We start from the raw sequence: 26397 nt of genomic DNA, 5'->3' as shown, positions 1-26397 counted from the left end.
GTGGAAGGTGTCCCTGCCCATGGCACAGGGGGTTGGAAATAGATGATCTTTAAGATAGATCCCTTCCAACCCAAACTACTCAATGATTCTGTGATTCATAGAAACAAACCTACAAACCCTAATGTGTTTTACCTGCCTGTGAGAAAGCTGTGTGATGAAAAGGTTATGCAGAGATCAGAGCTGCACATACAATAGCTACAAGTCTATGACCTGCTCAGTCAATTTATATCATACCTATATAAAAATTTAATAACCAGTTTTAGAAGAAGGGGAAGGGTGGGGGGTAATTTTAAATTTAATGTTCCTCAAGGAAAAACACACAGAAAACATTTTAACCAGATCCTTAGTGAAGCTGCAGACAAGGCAGTTAATATTTGGTCTTGAGCAAAAGACTGGTTTCCTTTCCTTGGCTGCCCAGCTTTAGATGGGCATTTTACATCAAACACATTACAAGTTCAAAGTGGAAGAGCTGTGTTTTTACACCTGTGAGTGGTTTTAACTCAGACTTCAGCATTAGTGTCAGGAAGTCAGTTTTTCCATGCTTGTTACTGTAAACAAAGATTGTATGGCACATCTCCAAAAGTGATAGAAGGTCAAGGACCAAACTGCAAATATGACAGACTGCTTCCAGAAACCAAAGCATAATACTGAAGTGAGAATAACCACACATTCAAACCCTGGTTGATGCTCTCGTCACTTAGCTGTTTGGACAGTACCATGAATACATGCAAATATAACCTCACTTACCATTTTTAATACATATATCTATACAAATATATAAATTCTGTATATATGTGTGTGTTTCCATATATACTTATACATACAGTACACAACTATAAATATATATAAGTGAAATATGTGCATCTGGCTGAAATGGTTAGGGAGAAGAGCCAGTAACATCACTTAATATTAACATTGTCTCCCACTCACTTTCTAACAATTACTTTTGACTCTGTCAAGCCTCATTCCCATCTCTATTTGGTTTTTTTTTTTTTACCTTATTTTATAACTGTAAAGTAAAATAATATTTGATGTTTCTAAGAAGAGTCCTTCTCCTCAAACCATAAAATTTCTATTGATACTTTCATTGTAAAACATGACCACTTCTAAGAATTGTTGCCAGAATTTATAACTTTATAACCTTATATTTTGTTCATCAGGCTGCTGCTTTTTGCTTCTCCTCAGCTCTGAATTCAAATTTGCTTATGTTATAATTTCTTTTCATTTTACATCTGAACTTCTAAATATTATTTTAGTGGACATAATTTACCCCCTTCTGTGCATGAGGTTTATAGCATTACCTAGTTATACACAAGTTCTGTATGTTTATTTTCATCTTCAGGCCCCCAAGCTGCAGTTCTGCAGATGAATATTTACATTCACAATGGAAACCTGTAGAAATTGTCATGTTAATACAACATAGGGCATCCCAAACTGAATACTGCAAACAGGTGGAGACTGAATAAATGTCCACATTACTTAGGAACAATTTCACTGCTGGTGTTTGTCACATTCAAGTATTTCTGCCCAAAACCTTATAAAGGTTCTTCTATCTTAACTGAGTTTGCCATATCATAAATGGTGTAATTTAGGGCATTATTTGAGACACAGAAGAAACTGAAGGCATATTTCTGTTGACCTCTAAACCTTAATCTTTTGATTACCTTTACAAGTGTTTGCAACCCATCTCATCTGCTACTGTACTAACCAAGCAGTATTCATGACAGAACTAAAGTCTGCTGGCAGGGAGATAGGAAAAAAAAAAAAATAAAAGCAAAGTACAACAGAGTTTAGGAAAGAAGGTGAGAAATCGGATTATTATCAGAAATGAAGAGAGTCCAAAGCATGAAGAAAGCATATTTATTCAAAAGCCCTATAATTAGACCTATTTAAGCTCATGTACTAAGTCCTTGCCTACATTCTACTGCCTTCAGTATGACTGAAGCACATACTTCCCTGGTCTTTGCTGGGAAAGACCCTTACCTGAGTCAGGACTACAGATGTTACTCTGTCTGAAAAACATAAAAGCCTCAGATGTGTCTTATTAATTTGTGAACTGGAGACATGTTTAACTGTATACAAATTGTGAAAAAATTTAAAGATCTCTAAAAATAATTATGGCCAACAGATAGAATGGTTCCTGGTCTTACATCCAACCCCAAGAAGTCATTTGAAAATGCCTCTGCACTCAATTGCCATTTAAAAGATGAGTCAGTCCCTCTGACTCTGACAATCATTAAGAGATTCAGCTTTGGAATATTTGGTTTTGCTCATCATTAGCATCCCATCCTATGCTTTCAAGCATTCTAAATATCTCAAAACAAAACCTGTCAGCAGTGAAACATGATCTATGAAAACACAACTCCAAACTAGCAAATCTTGCTGTTCATCAGATTTGGACCTAACCAACAGCCGGTGTTCCACTGGTATTTTTAAGTACTTTAAATGTTAAATATTTAGACATATTGTTAAAGACATTTTAACCAACCTAACAGTTTGCTGTTAAGTTTTACAATAAATGAAATTGACACCCACCCATGCTGTCAGTCCATATATATTTTATGGCTAATGAAGGTTGACCCTCCTCCAATTTAGCAGAGAGGAATTCTTTCTATAAACACAAATTCTTTCACCTCTGTGCACACCAAAATAACCTTCACCTGTAAGCTTACAGTTGCACTAACAAAGTCTATGGCCACTGCTAATGAACTTTCTCTGGATAAGGGTGAACAAGACTAAGAATGAATTAAAACAACATAAAGAACGTTAGTGTATCCTTTGCTTTATTAATTTCAAGTGTCAATGATTATGTAATTGGCACAAACCCTAAATTACATCTTTCTGCCCTCAGAGTACAGAGGATCGTGTCCATGAAATCAGGGGTGGGTTTTTTTCCTAAACTATGCCTTCTCAATCCAACTATCCTCACCCCACTGCCTAAATTAAAAAGACACCTCTTTCTGGATGTACTTCTCCAACAAACCATACTCAATCTGTTGCCTTTGCCCTCCTTAAATCAACAAAAAAACTTCTTCAGACTTGAATGGATTTGAATTTCACATATGGTCCAAAACATCTTGATATGTGTAATGCTACAGCCTTTTCATTTATCCTGAGAGTGACAGCAAAGCAGCTGATGCACTCTGTGCAAAACCCAATTTTTTGAGAGAAAAATACTACCTCTTTTCAACTTTTTGAACGTGAAAGGGCATTTGTCTGCAACATGAAATTATTTTCCAAACATTGAATTCTTGACAGTTATCACTCAGACAGGAGACAGATTAGTCTCAAAATGAGTAACAATGATACATTCTTTTATTTTCTAAAATTACATTTTTTAAAGTACTTAAAACCCAAGACCAACCCAAACCAAAACAACAAAAAACCCTACAAACAACATGCATCTAGTATGCATTAAAGAGAAAAAATCCATCCTGAAGAGAAAACAAAACCAATTTTAAAACAAAACCTATTTTTAAACAAATTGCTGTGCCTGCACCAGGCCATCCTGCAGATCAGCTCTCATCTGGACCATGGTCCCCTGATAGCAATTTCTTTTGTTAGGATAACCAAATTAAAATGAGTACTTCTGTTGCAGAGTCTGGCCATAAGCTGCAATCACTAACTGTAAAACTTATATTATACATATTACTTATATTATACATATTGATGCATATGAGTGCAGGTACCACAGATTTTTACCTGTGCTGTTTCAGTGGCCTTTGCTTGACCAGTGACACCTTTTCAGCCCCAAAGGGTTCTACGTTCCTGTCCCATGCTAGCAAAATGAAAACAAAAGTTTTCCCCATAAAAAGAGTAGCAATACCACATACCTCCCTCTCCAGAGGAGGAGAAGGATGTGATGCTTAGTCCCCACTCAGGTTAAACCATGACACATGCTGGTAAAAAAAATTAATGCAAAACCACAATGACTACTCTTTTCTTGCTTTATTTTTTCAAACCCAGTAAGATTTCTGATTAAAAAGCAATTTTTGCTCCCCTGGATTATGGTTGTGTTTGAAAGGGAAACCATACACAAAACTAAGGAGTACTATCTGCATCATTCATGTTAACATGAAGTGATGCCTTAGCTCCAGGTCAGTGGAGCTGCTAAGTACAGTTCAGGTGATAAAAATTTGTAGGTAACAGGAACTCTGGGAAGCACAGTACTGTGACTCAAATGAATACAGACATCTGAATATGTTACTTCTTGGCCCACACACTGAAGATTGTAGCAAATGATTAATTAGACATTGCTCCTTTGAAATGGACAGCCTCATGCAAAACTGCTGCAGGAAGAAGTTAGAGGACTTCACTTCCTAGCCTGTAGAAGACTACAATTCTCACTGAAAAAAATCTAGCATGCATTAAAGAGAAAAAAGTGACAAATCCTAAGGAAAATTTCCTCTTGCAAAAGACACCTAAAATAGAAAAATAACCATCTTAACATCCCTTTGAAAAAAAAAGGTTAAACAAGAAATTATCTAATGCATTTGTGTAAATACTTTTCCTCTAATCTTTATTTACAGGCATTTCTATTCACAGATCACTAAGTTGTTACATCAGAGAATTAAGGCTGGTGGAGTGTGAATTCACCCACATTTCATGTGTTCTGTTTCCTTTTAGATAAAGCTTTCTTCTGAATTTGCCAAATTTTTAGGCACACTTGAGAAACAGTCTTTGTTTTAATGTTTGAACTTCAAAACTATTGACTGTCCACACAGATACTCAACATTAACTGCAGTTTAATGCTGTCCACTTTTACAAATGTAGGGAAAGGCATCTGTAAAACATGAGTATAACTCAAGGAGTTCAAGTATGCACAGCTACAAAAGAGGCAACCAGAGCAAGATAAGAAGAAGTGATTAAGGTAAAGATGAAAATGTTTCAGGAAAACATAAAGGACAAGCATTCTCTGCTTGGAGAATAGAGGCAGAGGGACACGGTGCAGAGATAAAAACACCGTATTGTTTGCACAATGCTGTGAAATCCTTCCACAACAGCATACTTTTACAGTTTGTATATCTATGGTGCACACCATTTCTCAGAAACAGGTATAACTTAATGATAAGCAAAAAAAGGTGAAAATGGCTACATTTAGTTTTCCACTAATACACTGACTTTTTTTTTTTCTGAGGGTTGGCCAAAATTCAAGGATACGGAAATAATCCCAGCCTGTTTAGTGCACAGGGGACTTGGTGGAAATGGAGCCCACTCACCTGCCCTCTGTCTTCTTACCTTACCTAAACTGGGGATGAATTTGATCCCCTGTGTACAGTATCTGCAGAAAATACATATATCTACAAGCTACATAGGTCATAAACTGCCATCTGACATCAACTTGTATGTATTTGTACATGTCAATTTTTTTATCCTTTGGTAAGCGTACCAAATACTCCTGTACACCAACTTCTACACTTATTTTCACATTTGAACGTCTCTTTCAAAATAAAAAATCAGTGGAAACCGTACATGGAAAAGGAGAGGAAAAAAAATGCTTGAATTAATCTTACCTAAGAAAAGATTTCAGAAAGGGATATATGGATTCCTGCTGAATGCACAGCAGTACAACATTCAGCAGTAATTTAAATCTATATTATATTTAATAAAACCACAGTGTGTTTTCTCTTGTCCTATTAAAACTGCATTCTACCTTACCAGGTCTGAATAATTTGTATAAAATTGATTACTACAGTTCTTAGTAAGAGCTATAATTGCATTCCTGGTATAACTTAAAATGGTAACCTTATCTTAATTACTAGCATGCTACAGAAATGCTTCTGAAAGCTGTGGAGGATTAACCTGCATTTTTAAACTGAAGCCTTGGGGTTGGGTTTTCTGTGGTGTTTTGTTGTTTTTTGTTTTTTCTAATTTCATCTCCAACACAGGAACTACTACTAATTTATTGTAAACAAAAAAGAGCAGGGGCTGGGACAAAAGAACACTGTCCTTTGAGGACCTGGGGGAAAGTTTCACACAGCCCAACTCCAGCACACACTGGGGAGGAAAAAATTCTGATCAATTACAGAATAAATTTAAAAAGAAAAATAAAAGGAAAAAATAGAGACAAGATTAAAGACCAACACTAAAAAAACTCTAGCTTAAACACACACACCCTCCCAAAGCAAAACCAACCCCAAAAATTCACATGAGCAATGTGCTGCAGACACCCACCAACAGGATCTCTCATCACAGAACCAAAAGTAACTCCAAAGCTGCAAGTACAGCTGCTGCCCAGCCCATCAGCCATACAGATGCTGTCCAGCTGATGTGACTTCTGGAAGCATAGACCTCACAATATGGCAAAAGAATGCCGCTGCTTTGTCAGAGTCAGAAAAATTAATGCGAGTAAAATTTGGTGGCAAGTAATTAAAGCCCTTTATGTAAATGCTGTTATCCTGCTCTGGCCAGAGCTCGGGGGAATTTTTTTTTTATTTATAGACTTTCTTGCTACATTTAAGCACATCCATATTTCTGTTCTGTGAAAAGTGATACAGCTTTCTAGCTTAATAAGCAAATAGTAATCAGGTTTATTTAGAAAGCAACTCATCAAGCAGCAGCTGTATAAGTCATCTACTCACAGGAGGCAGTGCTGGAACTGCAGTCTGCAATAGAGTCCAAATGCTTCCAAATTTTATCATATATTTTACCATTGTTTGTGCTACAGTTCTGCTCAGCACTAATTTTATGAGTCCCATATTAATCCAGCAAAAATAAAAAAAAAACAAAAAAAAACAATGTCCATTCCTTACTAATAATTTCCGTGGACTTTTGTTGATCATGTACCACAGTATAATTACAGTGAGCTACCAAGAAGTAAAGGCCAGGATTAGGGTTCCAAGAAATTACCTTCTGTAACCGTATCTTTTCCAAAATATTTCTATTCCCAACTTTTCAGTGGCAAAGAAACATCCAGCTTTTTAGCCTGGCTCACTAGTTATACCCCAGGCCCTGTAGGGCACAGACTGCTCTGAAGGCTTCTGTGTGCATCTATCTGCATGAACACAGCATGATGGGATTCTCCATGCTGTGCTGGAGCTCCACTGAGCCAATTATGGATAAAGCAATAAGGTGATGTTTCAGAATCTCTATAGTGAACCTATTTGAAAAGGAACACGTGCAACATGGCACACATCCATATGTATGTGGGCATCCCTGAACACACTCCCACATGATCCTCTGATATTTCACTTTTCACTTGTATGTAAAATGATTAAATTCCCCCAGAAATGGTGATACCTCTCTCAGAGCTTCTTTTCAGCATTTTCCTCACTGAAGCAATATGCCTCTGTAAGGTGAAATGTGCATTCATTCTTTACATTAAAGAGAATGCCCACAAAGCAAGAATCTGTGTTACTTATTTTGCTCAGTATAGCCAACAGATGTCTACAGAATTTTTACTTAATTACTAAGGAGTTAGCTTATTGATACTAGACTGATTCACATCTCAGCCTTCTCTTCAATTTTTACTGATGATATGGAGCAGAGAGGAACTGCATTGAAATCATCACTTATCCACGACTGCCTGCCTACTGTTTCTGCTTATGGCAATGCACAAACAGAACAATCAGCTTTGCCTCTGGTGTGATCCCAGCCAGTCCGTTAGCTAGTCCTTATAAATCCATCCATCACCTCTATGAAAGTCACTGCCTTCCTTTTACAAAGATAATGTATGTTATTGGGATTATACCACTGCATGCAAAGTCATTAAAGAAAGATAGACCACAATTTATGACCGAGTGTGTGGACAGCAGGGCATTATTTTAACCATAAAATCACAATCTGCAAGGAGAGTGGCCAAACCAGAAGAGCCATTAAAGACTTATAATTAACATCAATCAATATGACACTACTGTTGACATCTTTATTACTTTAAATACACTAATCAAATACTTCTGCATTCAGAGAGAAAGATTGATAGGCAGACAGGCAGAGAGAACATCCCTACAGAGAGCAATTTTAAATTATCTATTCAAAAGGTAACAAAAAATAAGCACACCAGCATAATGGTGTGCTTATAATCACATGGAAATTTGGTGTACTGACTGAAACCATTTTCAGCTGGGATACTGGACCTGGGCTGGTCAAGCTTTCATATGAGATACATCAAATCTGCCCTGTAAAAATACAGATGTGTATGCCTTAGCCATGCAGGCAGCTACTGACTCTCCTAAACTGAGACAACACATATCCCATAGACATGCCCTGCTGTAGGGTATTATGCATAGGAAAAATAATTGGAGCACTGATCCTCTATTTTTCATCTCTACATTTTCCCAGACAGGAAGTTAGACAGGAGAATATCATGGTATTATTTGCATACCCACCATTGTGACAGTCAATATTATCTAATTGCATCCACATGCAATTTCCTACCACACAGACACTAAAATACATTGTTACTGCTGCTGCTCATACAAACATTTCCAGTATTAAGGAACAAGGTGTTTCACTTCTCAGGCTCCATGTTATTGTACCTTACTGCGTACCGTTTTGAGGAGCAGGTCCTTTCTCCACAGGACATTTGCTTTAACATTCAAGAAAGCAGAACTGAATGAGTACCAGAAATCAAATTAATTTGAATGCCAGCTCTTTTCAGAAAACATGTTTTGGAAGGAATCAAGTGATGGTGCTCCCAACATAGATAAGTTTTTAAGAATCCCTGTTTGATTTCTCTTTCTATTTTTCTATTTTCTATTATTCAAGTGGGGATAATAATACTTTTTAAAGAAAAAAATGCAACAATTGTGTATTTATTTAGATCACATTTGGTTGTAAGTAATAACTTATTGTAATATGGATGTCCACTTTGAAAAGACATGCACGGTTTTCTATCCTCTGGAAATTAAGTGGAAATAAGCAATGCTTTTGCTTATTAAAAAAACCTAACCAAACAAAAAAACTCCAAAAACAAACCCAAAACAAAACAGCAACAAAAACAAAACATCACAACAAAACAAAAACAAAACAAAACAAAAAACAAACCACCCAAAACCCCCAAATAAACAAACCTCAGATTACTCTACAAAGAACATGAGAGGCTTTAGGCTGTGCTTATCCTGGTGAACACCTTTTTTGGAGAGGCCAGTGGCAGCCTGCAGATCATCTCACATGTGCAACAAGCATGAGGATCAGAAAACCTCTGTAAAAACCCCCGGAAAATGGCAACACCTCTCCCCTAACAGGCTGAGCTGCCTGGAGAGCTGAGCCACACAGCACCCCTGAGCCATCCAGCCTCCAAAGATCTGGAAAGCATCTTCAGTCAGTGATTTCTCTCATTCTTCTCAGCTCCATAGCAGGGGACTGAACTCTCACATACTATGTGAAAGTCTTACAGAGCACTAAGTAATGAGAAAAATGCAGTAATTTGTCTATTGAAAATCCAATTAGTTTAAGCCAATATTTATCAGATCACTCTCCTTAAAACATTTTACTTCAATTTTAAATGAGTTACACTAATTTGGATTGGACCATCCTTCTCTAATGAAACTGCCAAGCCTTTCAGAAGCTTTAATTCATTTCCAAACACAGTGGAGCCCCATAAAACAAGCAGAAAGAGACTGCTAAATGTATGTGAGGTTGCAGTGCATTAAAACAAACTAATGTATCGAGTGACAAAACATAATGAATGCTTTTACAGGGGGAGGAGCTGACACTGAGGTCTGAAAGGACACACTGCAAACCGGGCAGCCAGCCATCTGTCTACCAGGATCTCCTTTGCATCCTGCTGGAAAAGCAGCTTCTGCATCAGAAGTCTGCCCGGCTCCCCACTGTCCACTTGAGACATTCCCAGCTGCCGTCGTTTACTGACTCAGTGGGAGCACGCATCCCCTGATCCGAGCGGAGGATGGTGAAAGAGCCTCCAATCATTTGTTTAATTATCGTGGCCTTATCGTTTGTGGAGAAGGAGCGGGTAGCCCCAGAAGGTTCAGCGGCCGTGTCAGCAGCAGAGCCCGTGTGGCGTGTCCGTGGGCAGCTGGCAGCGAGCGGGAGTGGTGCGCAGGGGAAATGACAGCCGTCAGGGTGCAGCGCTTCCTGCGCCCCGCTCCTGGCCTCTGCCAAGTCCAAAACAATACTTCGGTCTGAGCAAACATCCTCACTCGCAAAGGGGAAGGGTACGGCTCACAGAGGCATTGTTTGCAAATATCCAGATCGCTCAGCATCCCAGTCCAAAAGGGGCTGACTTGGTGTTTTCCACAGATACACTTACATAATAAATAATATAAGCACCAGGTGTTATTACGCATTCGCCAGCGTGCGCAACACTGCGCACCGCTGCTTATCCAGGTTCTCCAAACTGATTTTTATGTGCCTTAACCTTGTTTTGGACAATCATGTCTGAACAAAGACTTTGAGAATGCTTCCCCTTTGAGAACAGGCCCCAAAAAGCCAGGTGAGAGGCACTGGGACTGAGAGAAAAGGGAGCTTGGGAAGGCATGGGTGGATGCTACGGTGGAACAGAAGATAACAAAAAGAAGGATGACTATGTGGAGAGCACGTGAGGATGGGAGAAAGAAGGAATAGACTGAGCAGTGTCACAAAACAGAATGAGGAATATCAGGGATCCTGTAGCACTTTCATTAATTACATATCTATTTTCTATTTGTGCTATTTATGTTCCATGAGCATACATCAGCAGTTTTGCAGATTTAAGTTTTCAGTTGCCACAAAGCATATGTACTACATTTTCTTCATCTTTTGTGTTACCCTACACAGCCCAGGAGCAGTCTTTCCTTGGCAGAGATACATTTTCCAGCAGAATATGGATTAAATCCTGCACCTTATCCACTCTTCCTTTTTGCCTGAGGTCACCAAATGCCCTTTATCCATGAATACTCCATTTTTTATCACCTCACAGGAGGTTTTAGGATGCTTGTAAGTACAAGGTGGCAGAAATGCAAGGCATTCATGTGATGTGTTACTAGCCTATGTACTTTCTAGTCTGTTTTGAGTGTTGACCAGACAAACCAGGAAAATGTATCGAAAAAATTATTTCTTGCATGACACCCTCTTTCTTCCTCTCTCACAGCTCCCTTCCATCCCCCCATGCCCCTCCACACTGCAGTCACACCGATGTCAGAGCAGCATGAAAATGTATGCAGGTACTACACCGGCCTTTTACAAGTGTCTGAGCCAAAAGTATTAATCATCAACTGGGATTTGAAAATCATAACCAGGAGACAGCAGTCGCGACAGCTCTGCAGCATAATGACAAAATATGCAGAGCAACGTGGAAGAGGGGAACACACTCTGTGTCTTTTAGTCTCTGTGCAATTGAGAGGTATGTTAATAAGCATGTTCATTTGAATGGCTTTTATTGTAACAATAATTTTCTTGCTCTGCTGGATTTTTTTATTATATTCCTTAGAGTAATAACATTAATCAAGGCACTGCTACATGGCACTGTCAAAGAAAAAGCATATCCTGAGTGAGCCTGCCTATCACAGAACCACTAGTGAATGCTTCATCATGGGCTGTGAGATCACAAATTCCCCACAAAGGCAATGCTCAAACACACACATACACACACACATGTTTTTTCATAAATTATTAGATAGAATAGGCATGGTGGAGGAGAATAACTACTTCTTTATCTTAAGGGTTTATGCCAACATTTAATGCAATCAGTTGAATAACAGGACTCTCCATAAGATAATGTTTCTGTGAATAATCCATGGGCTAGAAAGACTATACTTAAATGAAAATGCATGAGCTGGTTCTTTAGTCACTTTGTGTGACGGCAGCAAAGGTAAATTTTCAGCAGGGCTTCTTTTGAGGTGGTGTGTGTGCACAAAGCATGTGGTGAGTATTCAGCTCAATTGCAGGTACAAGACCTTGCAGAAATGGTGTCAACACCCCTGCCATCTGCACCACCAGCACTCTTTGGCCAACAGCATTTCCACAGTGTCTACATACCCCAACACATAATCACATGCTTGAAACTCCTGAATTTCGGATGGAATAAGCACATAAGTAAAGCTGGCCTTTGGAAATACAACCCACAGCTCCCAGCATACAAGCCCTGAAGGTCAGTGCTGTTCTGAGCCCACCAGCCAGAGCCCCAGGAGGCTGACGGGTGCTCATCACAGCTGCTGCCTGTGCCTCACTGGATCAAGTGCTGGAGGAGTGACCTGGGAGAGTTCAGCGCCGGGAACTGCTCTGGCAGCCTCGCCCTGTCCTCGCCTTACCCCTCGGGCTTGCCAGCAATGATGACAGCTTTGCTCCCTTTGAACTGTCTGACGGAGCATGAGGGCTGACTTCAGCTGGCTCCTGTGCAAGGCAGAGTGCGCCGTGCCTGCACCGCAAAAATCTGTGGGAGCTCAGCTATTGACTTCAAGGGCTGCAGCACCAAGTCCCTTGGAGCGACTCCTTGTATAACCAACTTGAGAAACAGTCTGTGGTTTCCTTTAAGAGCCATTAGAGAGCGTTACATAGTTTTATGTCTAGAACTTAAAATGCTGGTATCTAATACAAACCCAAAACTTAATCACAGAATACATTTGATATTTATCCATGGCTAAAACTTGCTCAATTAAATTTTTCCAACAAACATGACAAATATTATGCAGCACAATAACACTCAGCTGAGGACAGCATATATGTCACTGAGCGGAGCAAAACATTTGTCTTAAAAATTAACAGCCTCTTGAGATATGCAAATACCTGAATTCCATGTGGTTGTCCAAATAGTTGTTGCAACACAAGCTCTTTTACGGGTTATTTCATACTTACAAGGGTCACTGCTTACTGATTTAAAGGCAGAGTCCACTCCTTTTTTCTTCTTCCTAATTTCTATTTTGTTCCAGCTCTGCTTATTCTAGTCTGTTGCACTTGGCATTAGGAGCTGTGACAATTGTTTCTCATATGAACTGCAGTTCACACATTTGCAGCTTTCTTCCCTATATAATACCCTTGCAGCTACCTTGGAAAAAAAAGAAAATGTAGCTTATTGATTGAACGTCACTCTTTCCAACACCATCACTGCTGGATATAAATAAAAACCTCAAATGCTAGATGTCTTCATTTTAGCATCTGGAAAACATGTGCATTAGGAAGTTTAGATATATTCCAGAAACGATAAACAAACACTGCCAGGTTCTTTCACTGGCCTAAAGTAAAAGCCAGCACAGAGGGAAAAATATCCCATGCTTTAAATCCAAACTATCCCATGTAACTCAGGCTTTGAATATTTAATATTAAGCAAATCTGTATCTGTATCTATAAATCTAAAGCTTTGCACAATAACAAACTTCAGCAACTCATTGCTAATAAAATTTATCCCATTAGTCATATTTATTTAAAATAACAATTAAAAAAGCCTGAAGCTTAAAGCTGCTCATGATGCTTATGAAACTGCTTATGAATTGTGCTCCAAAGCAGTGAAGAGTTTGCCAAAACTCTGCTGGCCACTCTGCCCCTCCCTACTTCGAAAAAGGCTTATGTGAGGGAAAAAGGGCCTTAGCTCTGCCTAGAGGTATGTTGCAATGGATTGATAAAGTCTGGGATTTCTTTTTCAATTTAAAATGCTATTTAAAACTTTTTTTTTCCTTTATCTTGTCAGTTTTTTGGGACTGTTCAGTTTGTTGGTTTCAATCTCCTGCCTAAAACAATAAAATTGTAATTTGTTGAAACTCTTCCTGAGTAACTAGAACAGCCAATGAGAAAAGCTTCTTCTATCTCTGTTAAAAACAGAGGTGGTATGCTGCTGTGGTTGGGCTTTCTAAATTCCCTTCCTTCCCTCCTTCCTTCCCTCCTTCCCTCCTTCCCTCCTTCCCTCCTTCCCTCCTTCCTTCCCTCCTTCCCTCCTTCCCTCCTTCCCTCCTTCCTTCCTTCCTTCCTTCCTTCCTTCCTTCCTTCCTTCCTTCCTTCCTTCCTTCCTTCCTTCCTTCCTTCCTTCCTTCCTTCCTTCCGCCACTTCCTTCCTTCCTTCCTTCCTTCCGCCACTTCCTTCCTTCCTTCCTTCCTTCCTTCCTTCCTTCCTTCCTTCCTTCCTTCCTTCCTTCCTTCCTTCCGCCACTTCCTTCCGCCACTTCCTTCCGCCACTTCCTTCCGCCACTTCCTTCCGCCACTTCCTTCCGCCACTTCCGCCACTTCCTTCCTTCCGCCACTTCCTTCCTTCCGCCACTTCCTTCCTTCCTTCCTTCCTTCCTTCCTTCCTTCCTTCCTTCCTTCCTTCCTTCCTTCCTTCCTTCCTTCCTTCCTTCCTTCCTTCCTTCCTTCCTTCCTTCCTTCCTTCCTTCCGCCACTTCCTTCCTTCCTTCCTTCCTTCCTTCCTTCCTTCCGCCACTTCCTTCCTTCCTTCCTTCCTTCCTTCCTTCCTTCCTTCCTTCCGCCACTTCCTTCCGCCACTTCCTTCCGCCACTTCCTTCCTTCCTTCCGCCACTTCCTTCCTTCCTTCCTTCCTTCCTTCCTTCCTTCCTTCCTTCCGCCACTTCCTTCCTTCCTTCCGCCACTTCCTTCCTTCCTTCCGCCACTTCCTTCCTTCCTTCCGCCACTTCCTTCCGCCACTTCCTTCCGCCACTTCCTTCCGCCACTTCCTTCCGCCACTTCCTTCCTCCCTCCCCCCCCCCCCCCCCCCCTCCCCTCCCCCCCTCCCTCCTCCCCCCCCCCCCCTCCCCTCCCCTCCCCTCCCCTCCCCTCCCCTCCCCTCCCCTCCCCTCCCCTCCCCTCCCCTCCCCTTCCCTTCCCTTCCCTTCCCTTCCCTTCCCTTCCCTTCCCTTCCCTTCCCTTCCCTTCCCTTCCCTTCCCTTCCCTTCCCTTCCCTTCCCTTTCTTCTCCTTCCCTCTTTCCCTCTTTCTCTCTTTTGTTCTGTTGAAGATACAATGCCTGATTAGTGCAGGAAGAACTTATGTTACATGCTGCTAAATCCACTGAATCAAGAGCTTTCCAGTAGTGATGGCATAGTTATGTTATGATATAGTTATGTTTCTTATCTGCTGGCTGCTCCATTTCTGTATATATAGCACCATATGAACTATTAAAAGCTCTGTAAGTTTTATTACATTCACATTGCCATGATATTTACACTCTGCATGAAAATAGGGAGAACAGCAAATGTGGTAAGTGGCCATGAGTTAGGAGCAGAAGTTCATCTCTGGTTAGGGAAAAGCCACTGTATTAACCATGTCTTGTAAGGACTGTGATAACCTGGGAACCACCCCCTTCTCTTTATGAAGTCTCTCACAGATATTAGGGAGACAAATAATACTGGAGACTCACATGGAGACTGGGTTGGGTTTAAAGCAGAATAAAACACTGCCCTGGTGGAAATAAATATTGGAATAAATCAAACCTGGTGTAAATATTATGTGTATGCTGACTGTATTTACTGACCATTCCAGCCACTCCCTGCTGGCTGAGGGCACCCCTGTAATGGCCTGACCCTGAGCATGCCAGACAAGCCTTGGCACAGGCCCAGCTTCACATGTCTACGTTTCTTGTCAGACTGAAATTCATCATGCACTGGTATCAAGAGGATGAAGAGGAGTTATGGAGCAGGGTTAGATGGCTGCAGTGTTCAGACACACAGATGAGGGCTCAGTTTACCCAGTCCCAAGTGGTGGTACTAGAATTCCTTAACACTGGCTGCAATGTGCTCACAATCCTGCTGCCAGTGGCTGCCCACAGTCCATACAAGGACCAGCCAAGCCCCATGGTTCCTCTTGTGAAAGACAGACAAAAAGTAATTAAGCAAGGTAACCACAAGGTCTCAAAAGGGTAGCCCCCACCTCATTACACTCTTGAAATGAAGGTGTGATCTTGTTGCTCTGTGTCATTTTTATGTTGCAATAATTGGCTTGTGACATTTTCATTCTTTTTGGAAGCAGTTGGTCACAAGCCATGTGTTAAGTGGCCTTGTGACTATGACAGTAAGTGGCACCAAGTAGAAATTTTTATACAATCCACTTCAGAAAAAGAAGTTTCATTTTGTACCCAGACACATTAGCTCAAACAATTCAGGAAAACAAATACCCTCATTTCATCACCAACTATAATTCCTAGATAAGTGAAAAAAATTCTCAAGAGTGACATAATGAGAAAGAAATTTTTAAAAAATAAGATTTCAAACCGAAGTCAAGAGCTATAGTCTAGATCTGGCAAAAGTTGTCTTCCACTTTTCTGCCCCAGTTCTAAAAGTTTACTTTGCAAACAAAAATATTTGTTGAAAGTGCCTTGCCTCAGTCAGTGGAATGCTTTTTAGTTTTTCACAGGCAGTTTTTACAGCACCATTTATACCATTGACCTTGGCCTGAAAAAAAAATACATACCATAGCCATCCAAGTAGGCTATAAACTCTGCTAACCAACTTTACAGCTTTTAAATCCTATTAGGCTCCCTTATACAGTTTAAAGCCTCTCTAAGGCATTTATCCCCATGAATATACTTGTGTAACACACTGAAGGTATAAGGATTTGTCTGGAAAAGAGTTTGGTTCTGCAGTCACCTTGCAAGTTCCTGACATGTCAGGTCAGAAATTTGACGTGCAAAGTAAAGTCAAAATTTCAAGATTCCTAAATAATAAATTTATCAGGATGCTGTTTTCTCAGATCTGTTGATTGATAACACATAAACATCACCATATGATGTGTTGACAGAGATTCCTTACACCCTTTTCATTGGTAGGGAGATTATAAAATAGATGTATCACCTCAATTTACTATGATGAGTTTTGCTTTCATATCACATACCTAAAAAACCCTACTCAAGGTCTATTGTTCCACAAGCACATGCAGTAAGTCTAATCTTTAAACAAAAATCAGTTGTGAGCCCTTTATAAAAAAAGCTAAATTCCACTGATTTTACTGGGGATGGGTGGGGAGAACAAAGGTTCCATGAAAGAAGTGACACAGTGCTTCAGTAAAGATTGTAAACTCAGCTTAATAAACTCTCTTAAGTTGTTGTTTTTATTTTTCTTTTCAAGAGCTAATAACTTCAAAACTAATATAAGAATAACCTAGTCCATCTCTGGATTCAGCAGTTCCAATGTGCATGTATGTACCCTAGTAAGTGCAAGTCCTGGTTTAATTCTTAACACAACGAGTTCTTACTTAGTTTTAACAATTGACAACTAAACTATTTCTGATGGGAACACTTTTATACCAGAGTGTGTTCTTTCTATTTTCTAAACATTCTGGTTCATTAAATTAATGTAAGTAACACAGCCATAAGTAGCAGAAAGGAACACATAATCATTAACAGCATAAATACAAGAGCATAAATTAAATATAGCCAGTTCTAAGATGTAAATAGCAAAATGATTATTCAAAGAGCTGAAAGCATAAGCTTTCTCTTATTGGTAACATTCTGTCATTATCAGAGGTACTGTTACTAGATTATATTGTGTGTTATGGAATACATATGCATAGGCATATGTAATATTTCTCAATGAAACTCCCAAACAAGACAAATAGATTATGAGTTTGTAAACATCACCAACACATAAAGATAAACTGGTGTATTAAATTCACACACCAATTAAACTAGAAGAGTAGAAAAGTTGATAACACAAGGTGTTGAAAAGAGTACTCTAAGTACCCAAGTCTTACGGCCAGTATTGTTGGGGGAAAGGACTGAGTTAGTTTTCCAGGGTTACCTGGGACAGATACTACGGACAAGTTACATTACAATACATACTTTGGTATTTATACTCAGCTTGGAAACTTAACTCAGGAAAAGTTAATGTGGAGTAGGGTCATCACAAAGCTTTTCCCAAGAGAAGCCACAGACCAAGGGGAAAAAAGTGTCCTGATCTGTCTGCATGAGTTTCCAAGAAGCTGGGACTTTTCTTTAGAGCTCACTTTCTTGCACAATTTTCACAATAACTAACATCTTTGTGACAAAAGGCTTAGCATTCAACACTTAAATTAGGTTTATTTACAAACATAAATAATTATATAATACGGATGATTCTTCTTATTATTATTGTTATTATTTCACCATAAGAGTTTTTCTATTGTCTGTCTTTGAGTGAGAAGTATACTTGGTTTGCAGACCACTCTGCTGGAGGTGCACTGTTGTACCAGGCAACACACTGACAGAACATTATGCAAGGAATAACCAGATTCCACAATGAAACCAAAATTTTGGGCTATGTCGTGGTTTTAAACCAGTAACTAAAAAAAAAGATTACTTATTTCTTGCTGTGAGATATGGATTAGAACAAGAGCAAAACAGGCATAAAACTTAAAAGGAATAAAGAAAGTTTATTAAAAAACTACAATAATAAGAACACCAGAATAAACTTCCAGAAAACCCCTTTTTATCCTCTACTACTCACTATTCCTTTGTTTACACATGACAACAGAGACAAAACCTTTGGAACTCTGATTTGGTTAAAACAGTCTCAATTCCTGCTACAGTCTTTTCACCAGTCTTTGTAGAGAAACAGAAGTCTCTTTCCGTTAATTTATGGAGTTTCTCACAAGAAAACTATTTTTGTTATAGTTTTCTATTGCCCTGATGTCAGCTGCCCAGAACTGCTGTTATCAGAGCTCACCCCTCTCATTTCACATCACTCTGAGGTGTGTATGGGCCATGAGTCTAGGGATGGCATTTTAAGGATGAGTTATTCAAAGGCAAAAGTCTTCTGCATCTGCCTCTGTGAGCTTCACCAGAAAACAGTTTTTCTCATTGCCCCCCCAAGGCTTCAAATTTTCGCTTCACTGTTTCCAGCACTTCACTGTATCACAATCACTCTACTTTTTACTCAAAATTTACACTTTGAACACTCTATTCCTCCCTATATACTGTCATGAATTAAAGGAGTTTTTTTCAAGACTTTATTGTCCATTTCCACAGCTTCAACAGAAAGGTATTTCAGCTCATAAACACATCTTCTTATTCTCTACTTTTTCTGAAACTTAATTATTTTCTTTTTCTGTCTCTGATAGTTTTATAAAGTCTCTTTACATGTTGATCACTCTCTTTTTCTCTCTCTGGATAAAAGGATTGTCTGAGAAATGAAAAGTTTAAAATCTTGCCCAGGCTTTGTAGATGGTTCTGTGACCTCTACCGGAGCAGGAGCTGGAGCCGTCTGCGATAGAAAATTCCCCATGGCTGCTCTGGAGAGTGTAGTTGCTGTCTCAGCTCGCTGCAGGTCTAGAGCTTTTTCTCCTCCTTTACTCGGCAGTCCCCGGTGAACTCCGTCACTGCAGCCGAGCCAGGGACCGGCCCGGCCCGGCCAGAGCCCGGGGCAAGCCCCGCAGGCCCCATCTCCCGGCCGGGAGCCGCGGCAGGCCCAGCCCAGCCCCAGCCCGGGCCGCATGGCCTGGGCAGAGAGCGGGAGGCCGGAGCTCTGTTACCTTTCACAGCCAGGAAACAAAGAGACCCAAAGTGCCCTGACTTTACATCTTAAGGTAGGGTTCACAAGTTGATCTCCCTTTTCAATAGTTAAAATTGCTGTCAATTCCCAGTAATGACCAATAATTGGTCAGGAGAAGGGACTCCTTTCAGTCCCCAGCAACTTCAACTTCCTTAGCTCTGACAACCACCTTAAAGGTAAAGTCACCCCATGACAGGCTACCAAAGAAATAATTAGCAAGAGTGGCAAGAGTCAGGGCAACAGGTTGCTCTATCCCAATCCCAGGGAGAAGGAGCTCTATAGTGAGGAGTCTGGATGCTATAATGTATCCAGAAAAAAGCATAGTAAGAGATAATGGCAAGAAACTTTGCTAAAGATACTGAAACTGCAAGGAAATCATATGACTTTGTAATGTAAAATGCAACTAAGAAATTGCTGTAAAAGACAAACGAGTTTGGTTGATAGATGGACTTCAGACAAAAGCTGTGGACTTAAATTAACACAGGAATTATTTTTTTTAAATTCTCTGATATAGAAAAATCAGCGTTTTCAGAATGATTTTCTTCAGCTTAAAACACATGTAAACCAAAATGCAAAATTTTCTTCCTAATCTGTAGCTTTGATGAAAGATGAACTAGTGGGGCTGCTGCTGAGGTTGTATGCCTTTAAATCTTTGGTGCTGATGTAAAAGTATGCGCTCGCCAGTCTGATGTTTTCAATAATTGTCAGCACAGTGTCACTGGACTTATATACATCTGGATGAGAAAGTACTAAAACAGGAACTCTGCTTCTGCTTCTTAATCTGTTGTACTCGCATCAAAGCCAGACCCTATATAAACAGGAAACTGGAATGGGACTGATAATGTATCACCCACAAGTCTGAAGCTTTAAAGGAGACCGGGCAGACAAACAGAGCTACAGCCACTTTTGCATTTTCACTGATAAAACAGTCATTCCCCAGCAGATCATCATCCTTCATGATGGCAAGAACTATAAAGTTCTCTGTGACTGCCAAAGGTTAAACAGCTGTACCTAAAACCAAATGTCAGCAGCACTAAAACACACAAAAGTTTCCAGCCACCTTGAAACATCAAAGGTGAAACTTGTCGAAAGGACCTCAAGTCCCATTCCTAAAGAGACTCAATTCCATCAACTTTGATTTTGATATCCATCATCCAACATAATGCATTTGCTTTTGAACATTTAATCTCTGGCCTGCTAGATGTCCAATAAGATTCCAAAACTGAGTGGCTGTAAACAACTAATTAGTGTAACTAAGAAATGAATTTTGTAAGCACTCATCTCTCACTTTTTTTTTTTTTTTTGCTAATATGAATAGTTGCAAATTGGTTTTAGAAACAGCAAACACTTCAGTTGTGGCTTGAAAAAAGCCTACAGGAAAATACCATGAAAGAAAGAGCACAGTGCCCTCAATTTTAAACTATGTGTTATTTGGCCTAGTGGACTGTCAGTAATGTGTACATGCCACAGCTATTTAAAGTGATCTTCCAGAGCACTGAGGAAATTCACCGTAAGGCACTAATGAAGATATCATGGAGGTATATTATAACAAGTAGGGCAAAGAGTGGAAAGGAGACTAAGTTCTGCAAACCCCATGCTGGGCACCTTTAGAGGCATAATACAACAGAGAAATCTCTGCTGGAACTCTAATTTTGAGGTCTTCTTTCTGGATCACAGGGTCTTGACTCCTAAGGACACCAACATCCAATCCAAAGTGGAGAGAAAAACAAAACAAAACAAAAAAAAAACAAAACAAAAAAACCCCAACAAAACAAAATAAGAAACTTTCCTTCTATAAGATAAAGTTTATGGCACAAATAAATAATAATGCATAGGATACTCACAAACAGCTCCAGCTGTAAGTTGTAGCACACATCACAGACTGGAAAGCTAAAAAACTGAGGAAGGCAAGGGGTCCTCCAACCATCTCTACTCACCTCCAGCTATATCAGAACACTGATTTACCTTTTCCTTTCTTTTCATAGCAAGATATATTGGTCCAGCCTTAATTCTAGCTTTGTTGGATTTCCATGGGTTGCACTGTCCAAAGGCTTTAGGGTGAGTCTCAGTAACAAAAGACTAAATAATATCAAGATGTGTTCAGCTGTATGACAGAGGAGTCATAAACCCTATTTTGTGTCTTTCCTTAAGCACATACAAAATGTTTTCTCAGCATTTTACTTAAAGGTTTGTTATAACCACAATTATTTCAAAATGTGTGTAAAAACAAGTAGAAATTTATTCCTTAATCCTCTCAATAAATAAAAGAAGAAATAAGCTAAGCCTGGTAATAGAGAACAGAATGTGACAGAATGGAGTATTTGATTCAAAACTTATCTGAAGGCTTAAGAATGTTATATAAGTTTACTGCCTTATTTTCTCTTGCTGTGACACATATATCCTGCGTTTTCTCAGAGCACTGATGAATCACTTAAAAATATATTTTTATTAGGTACTTGGGCTCAGGTCAAATAACTGAATCTCCTCAAGGGACAGGACAGTATCTTGGAGATGTGGGCAACCATACGGTTTCTAATTGACTCATATATCCTTTGGGCTTGCTCCTAAAAGATTTTAATTCATTGTTCAATGGAAAATCCCTATATGCTTCTTTCCACAATTTCTATAATATTCTCCAAAAGTAGAAGACTAAGTAAGTCTTTAGCTTGCTGCTTGTTGCCACTGTATTTCATCTCTTTTCTCTCATAATGTTAACGAACTCACAGCATGATGGAAAAGACCAAAGCAATTTAACTGACCAAAACCTCTTACCTAGTGTAACAGGTTATCTGAGTGTAAAAGAAATCTTCTTCAGCCCTATAAATAAGAATATTTCTAGTGTTACATCCCATTGGTGTATCCTTTCCTATTTCAAGAATCTGGAAGTGGAGATGGCTTTTAAAAGCATTGTCTTTTAGGACCAGAGCAGGAAGTGATTATCACTGTTAATAAAAGTTATGTCAATAATGCACTATGAGCAGCAAGTGTTTCAAATATTGCTCTTTGGGTAAAAAAAAATACATACTTTTTATTTAGCTGTTCTTGTGCTTTTTTTGTTCATTAGTACTGCTATTCAATAGCAATACATTTACACTGGTTTTGATCAAAATATCCCAATTCTGAGATCTTAACATACATTATATTTTGATTTGTAAAGGGTTATTGGCATGAATTACACTACAGAAGGCAGAATTCCTTCTTTTCAGTGTATCAAATATTATAAATCATCAACAGTTATGAAATTTTCCTCAAGGCTTCAGGTACTTTACTGCCAAGGCCTATCTCTCAGCAGTGTAATCAGCCCTTGGTTAGAGCCAGTGTCATCTCCTGCTTCATTTTCTCTTCTAGTGTGTTTTGTATATCTTCAGATAATTACAGAGGCCCTTAAACATCATTCAAATGAACAGGGAGGGGGAGAGAAATATTCTTTGCAAGAAATGAATTTGAGGTTGCAGTAGGGTTTTTTTTGTGCGCACAAAGTACTGAAGAATACACCATTGCCATGTCAATTTTGGAAATACAAAATCTGTGTGAAGTATTTATTCTGTTCCACAGTAAAAATCATGTGCACACTGTGTATGTATAATTAATGAAAACAGAGTGTGCATTGTGAACAGTACAGGAACTGAGACACAAGCACAGAACAATTTACCAGAAAAAAATTGTAACCATGTTTTTGGCAAGCAAGCAAATTCATATTTTGATTTAAACCTTAGTTTATTACCAGCAGTAATTCACCTGCAAAAGTCTCAGTTTTGTGACTTTCCACTTACTCATATAGCTCTAAAAGAAAAGACTCAGTTCTTCTGGTTAACACATAGGGCACAAAATTATTCATTAGACCATGAATCATAAAATAAGACAGATGCCTGGCTGAGCATCCAAGGATGGAGTTAAAGGTCTTCCCTTATTTATACACAAGTCAATGTGGAATGGTGCCATAGGCCTTATCTAGATGAAGATTTAAAAGTGAGCTGTTAACATGCCTTAGCTAAAACATATGTTAAAAGTCTTTTATAATTGTATATCTATACTTTGATGCACCTTAAGCTGATCAAAATGTAGCATGATGGGAAACTAATCTTAAGGGAAGAAGATGTACACCAGAGGATGCAAACCAGAATTCTAAAATGCATTAGTCAGAACTTGATAGCTGAGGTTTTGTTCTGTGTCCACCTCCAAGCGATTGACTAGAAAAAGCTATGCAAGAGAAAGTTAAGTACTGTTTATGCAAATGATCAGCTAGAAGCTCCAATTTTGCTTACATCAAAGTTAAAGCAACAAAGCATCACCCCATGTCGTGTCAACTTAAGGTACAATGCTCGCAGTTATCTGTAAAGTAACCCTACCAAGAAAGAACAAAAGAAAAAAAATCTGCATATGAAATTAAAGAACATTAAGTCAAGAAAACCAAAAAATCTCTATCCAAGTTTGATAACCTTTTAAAGAATGAAGTATGAAGCATTAAGAATGAAGTAAGTCCTTTGGCCCAGAAAACTGAACTATGCTCTTTGAAAGCCAAAAATAATTTTAAAATACCAAAACATCCCATATTAACCACATTTCACTTTTCTTTCCTAAAATCACAACAATGAGGTTATTTGGATAACAATGACCCATGCTCTATAAATTTCCTGTCCAATAGTGGTACAAAGATAGGTACTGTTTGCATGATTGTAAAGAAGTAATGTGCAACATGATGCAGTGTACATATCAGAGGGCAAAGTAGAGATATATCAGGGTATAATGTAAAACTGAACTAAAATGATTTGACAGGTGATGGCTTCATGTTCATTACCATTGTTTTCTGTAGAGAATAAGGTATCCAACCAACCAAAAAAAATTTAAAATTTTATTAAGCACACATATCCATGCATTTGCATATGTACATGTATCAGTATACGTAGCAAAAAACAGGCTTTAAAAACAAGAAAAATGTTAGCAGTAGCAAGACCAATCCATCTATAAAATTGTGTCTGAATTTTCGCCTCCTATTGATGGAGTTGTGTTATTTACTTCAGCCTGCAAGTCTATTAAATGGGCTATCAGCTCTATTTCTAATGTATGCCCTTGGACTGAGACATCCACTTACAGTGACTCAGGCAGGAGTGGGACAATTAAAAAGTGGAGTACTTCTGTCAAAGAGGTTTTTTGGTGACACATGAGTTGCAAAGAAATGCTAACACAGCAAACAAACAAGCACAAATAATTCCTCAGGCCTGGAATTGAAAAGGAAAGCAAAGCCATTCTCCTGGTGGGAAGACACATTTATTATTTCAATATGGAATTTATTGTGGTTAATGGATGTAGACTAAGAGAAGAAAAATCAATACAGTCATGCATGTATTCCATTTGAGAAATGTGGATTCTACTCTAAGCAAGGACAGAAAAGTGGGAATTTTTTTTCTGATAGTTTGAAAAACAGTAACAGATTATTATGAGTTTTACTCACGGAAATTAACTAATTAACTAGAGGATGTCATCAACCAGAATCAGGATGGGGAAACAAAAAGGACGGCAACTTCCCTTCTGTAAATAACCTTTATTCATCTTTTATTCATTCATTTTGTAACACAACCTGCAGTCAGTACAAATTTACTAGCAGGATGCATTAAGGAAAAGCAAAAAACATTCTGTTTCCTCACCATTTCCCATACTTCACCTTTTCCCTATAAAGAATGAGATAATGAAAGCTCATATGGTTTATGACATTCCCCTTGCAAATTGAGAACAGTAAAAGTCTGCCCTTCTTTTTGGCTTATGTGTAGTGTAATTGTTTGGCAAAGGCCCTGATCAACAAACATTGTGTTTCTTCCAGGGGAACATCAATGCAACTAGTCTCTTTACTGTGTTCTTTGGAAGAATCAGAACAGGGGCAGAAAATGTCAAGAGGGAAACCTAAACCTAGGCCAGGCAGTAAAACTCCCCAGGGGAAAAATCATATTTATTAAGTTACTCTTCTTGCTCAGTAAATGTTAGCAAGCATTTCAATGAATTTCCTCTTGGGTCAAATAAAGCTGGAAGGGGAGTGGATGTGATACCACATGACAGGCCTTGATTTTCAGATGGAAGCTACAGTAGTATTTTGGACTCTCGGGCTCTGGATCTTGATTTACAATAATAAAACAACATCTCCATGATTATTTGTTTCAAACAAACTAAAAAAGTTATTTTACTTTATTTCTGGACGAATTCACACTGAAGTTTGTCCAATATTCCATCATTAGATGTGAATCTAGAGCAGGCTGACAATAACAACTGCCATGACAGCTGCAACTGTGGGGTTCTGAAGAACATTGCTTCTGCATAAACCTTAAAAGAACTAAAGCACCTACTTTTTTTTTTTTTTCCAGCCTTAGAAAAGTACATTCCAGTGAGAGGTTAATTGTGCCCCTCTTAAGGAGAATAAATCCACTATATTTACTGGGACATGCATTCTATAGATGATCTAGCATCTCATTAAGATGATTTTACCCCATACTGTTCTGGCACACAGGTTCTCACAAACAACATTTTCAATACTCTGCTCTTCAGATCTCATCACAATCCTAAACTAGGTCACCTGGAATGATGGTGTGGCACAGAAACAAATAGATCAGACCCAACTTCTCCCTTTTTTAAGTACCTGATATTAACAGGTATCTTCCCTGCAAAGGAAAATTTAAGAACCACAACAACAACAACAAAAATGTTTTCAATAGCCATTTACCAGTAGCTGGCTTCTCAAAACAAGCTCAAGTTGACAATGAGTGACAGTGACCAGTGACTGCCAGTCGAGGGCTGTTCGATAGGTTTGCATCACCAAGCTCTCATTTCTAGGAGACCAGGGCACAGATTTCCACCTCGGGAGGATAAGGAGCTGTGGCTGGAATGGCTCTGGCACATGAACAATCTCTACTGGAGACAGGGAAGCTCCAGGTCAGGGCTGAGGTCACTTCTGTTGAGGCAGAGAGCAGCAAGACCTATTCTTAGCACAGATGAGCTGACATTTGGTAAAACAGTGACAAGGACAAGGAAGTATGTGAATACTTTGCCAAGAGGCCAAGAGCCACGTCACCCTGCTAACTCATATTACA

General features: G+C 39.1%; 1 protein-coding gene across 3 annotated transcripts in view; it reads right to left on the bottom strand.

Moving 5' to 3' along the window:
* LOC106628294 (uncharacterized) overlaps positions 1-26397 on the bottom strand; it is a 252588-nt gene that overhangs the window by 8383 nt on the left and 217808 nt on the right. For 2 of the 3 annotated variants that reach the window (XR_001331615.2, XM_088066791.1), the window contains one exon: positions 24834-26258. The exons of the other annotated variant lie outside the window; for it this stretch is intronic. The gene's annotated coding sequence lies outside the window, so the exon portion shown is untranslated. Of the gene's footprint in view, positions 1-24833; positions 26259-26397 lie in introns of those variants that run through there. 3 annotated transcript variants of the gene reach the window in all.

This window comes from Pseudopodoces humilis, chromosome 1 (assembly GCF_049639895.1).
Source record: "Pseudopodoces humilis isolate 2021_Gansu_Grassland_sample_001 chromosome 1, ASM4963989v1, whole genome shotgun sequence".
Lineage (NCBI taxonomy): Eukaryota > Metazoa > Chordata > Aves > Passeriformes > Paridae > Pseudopodoces > Pseudopodoces humilis.
This window is presented reverse-complemented; position numbering and strand designations above follow the sequence as displayed.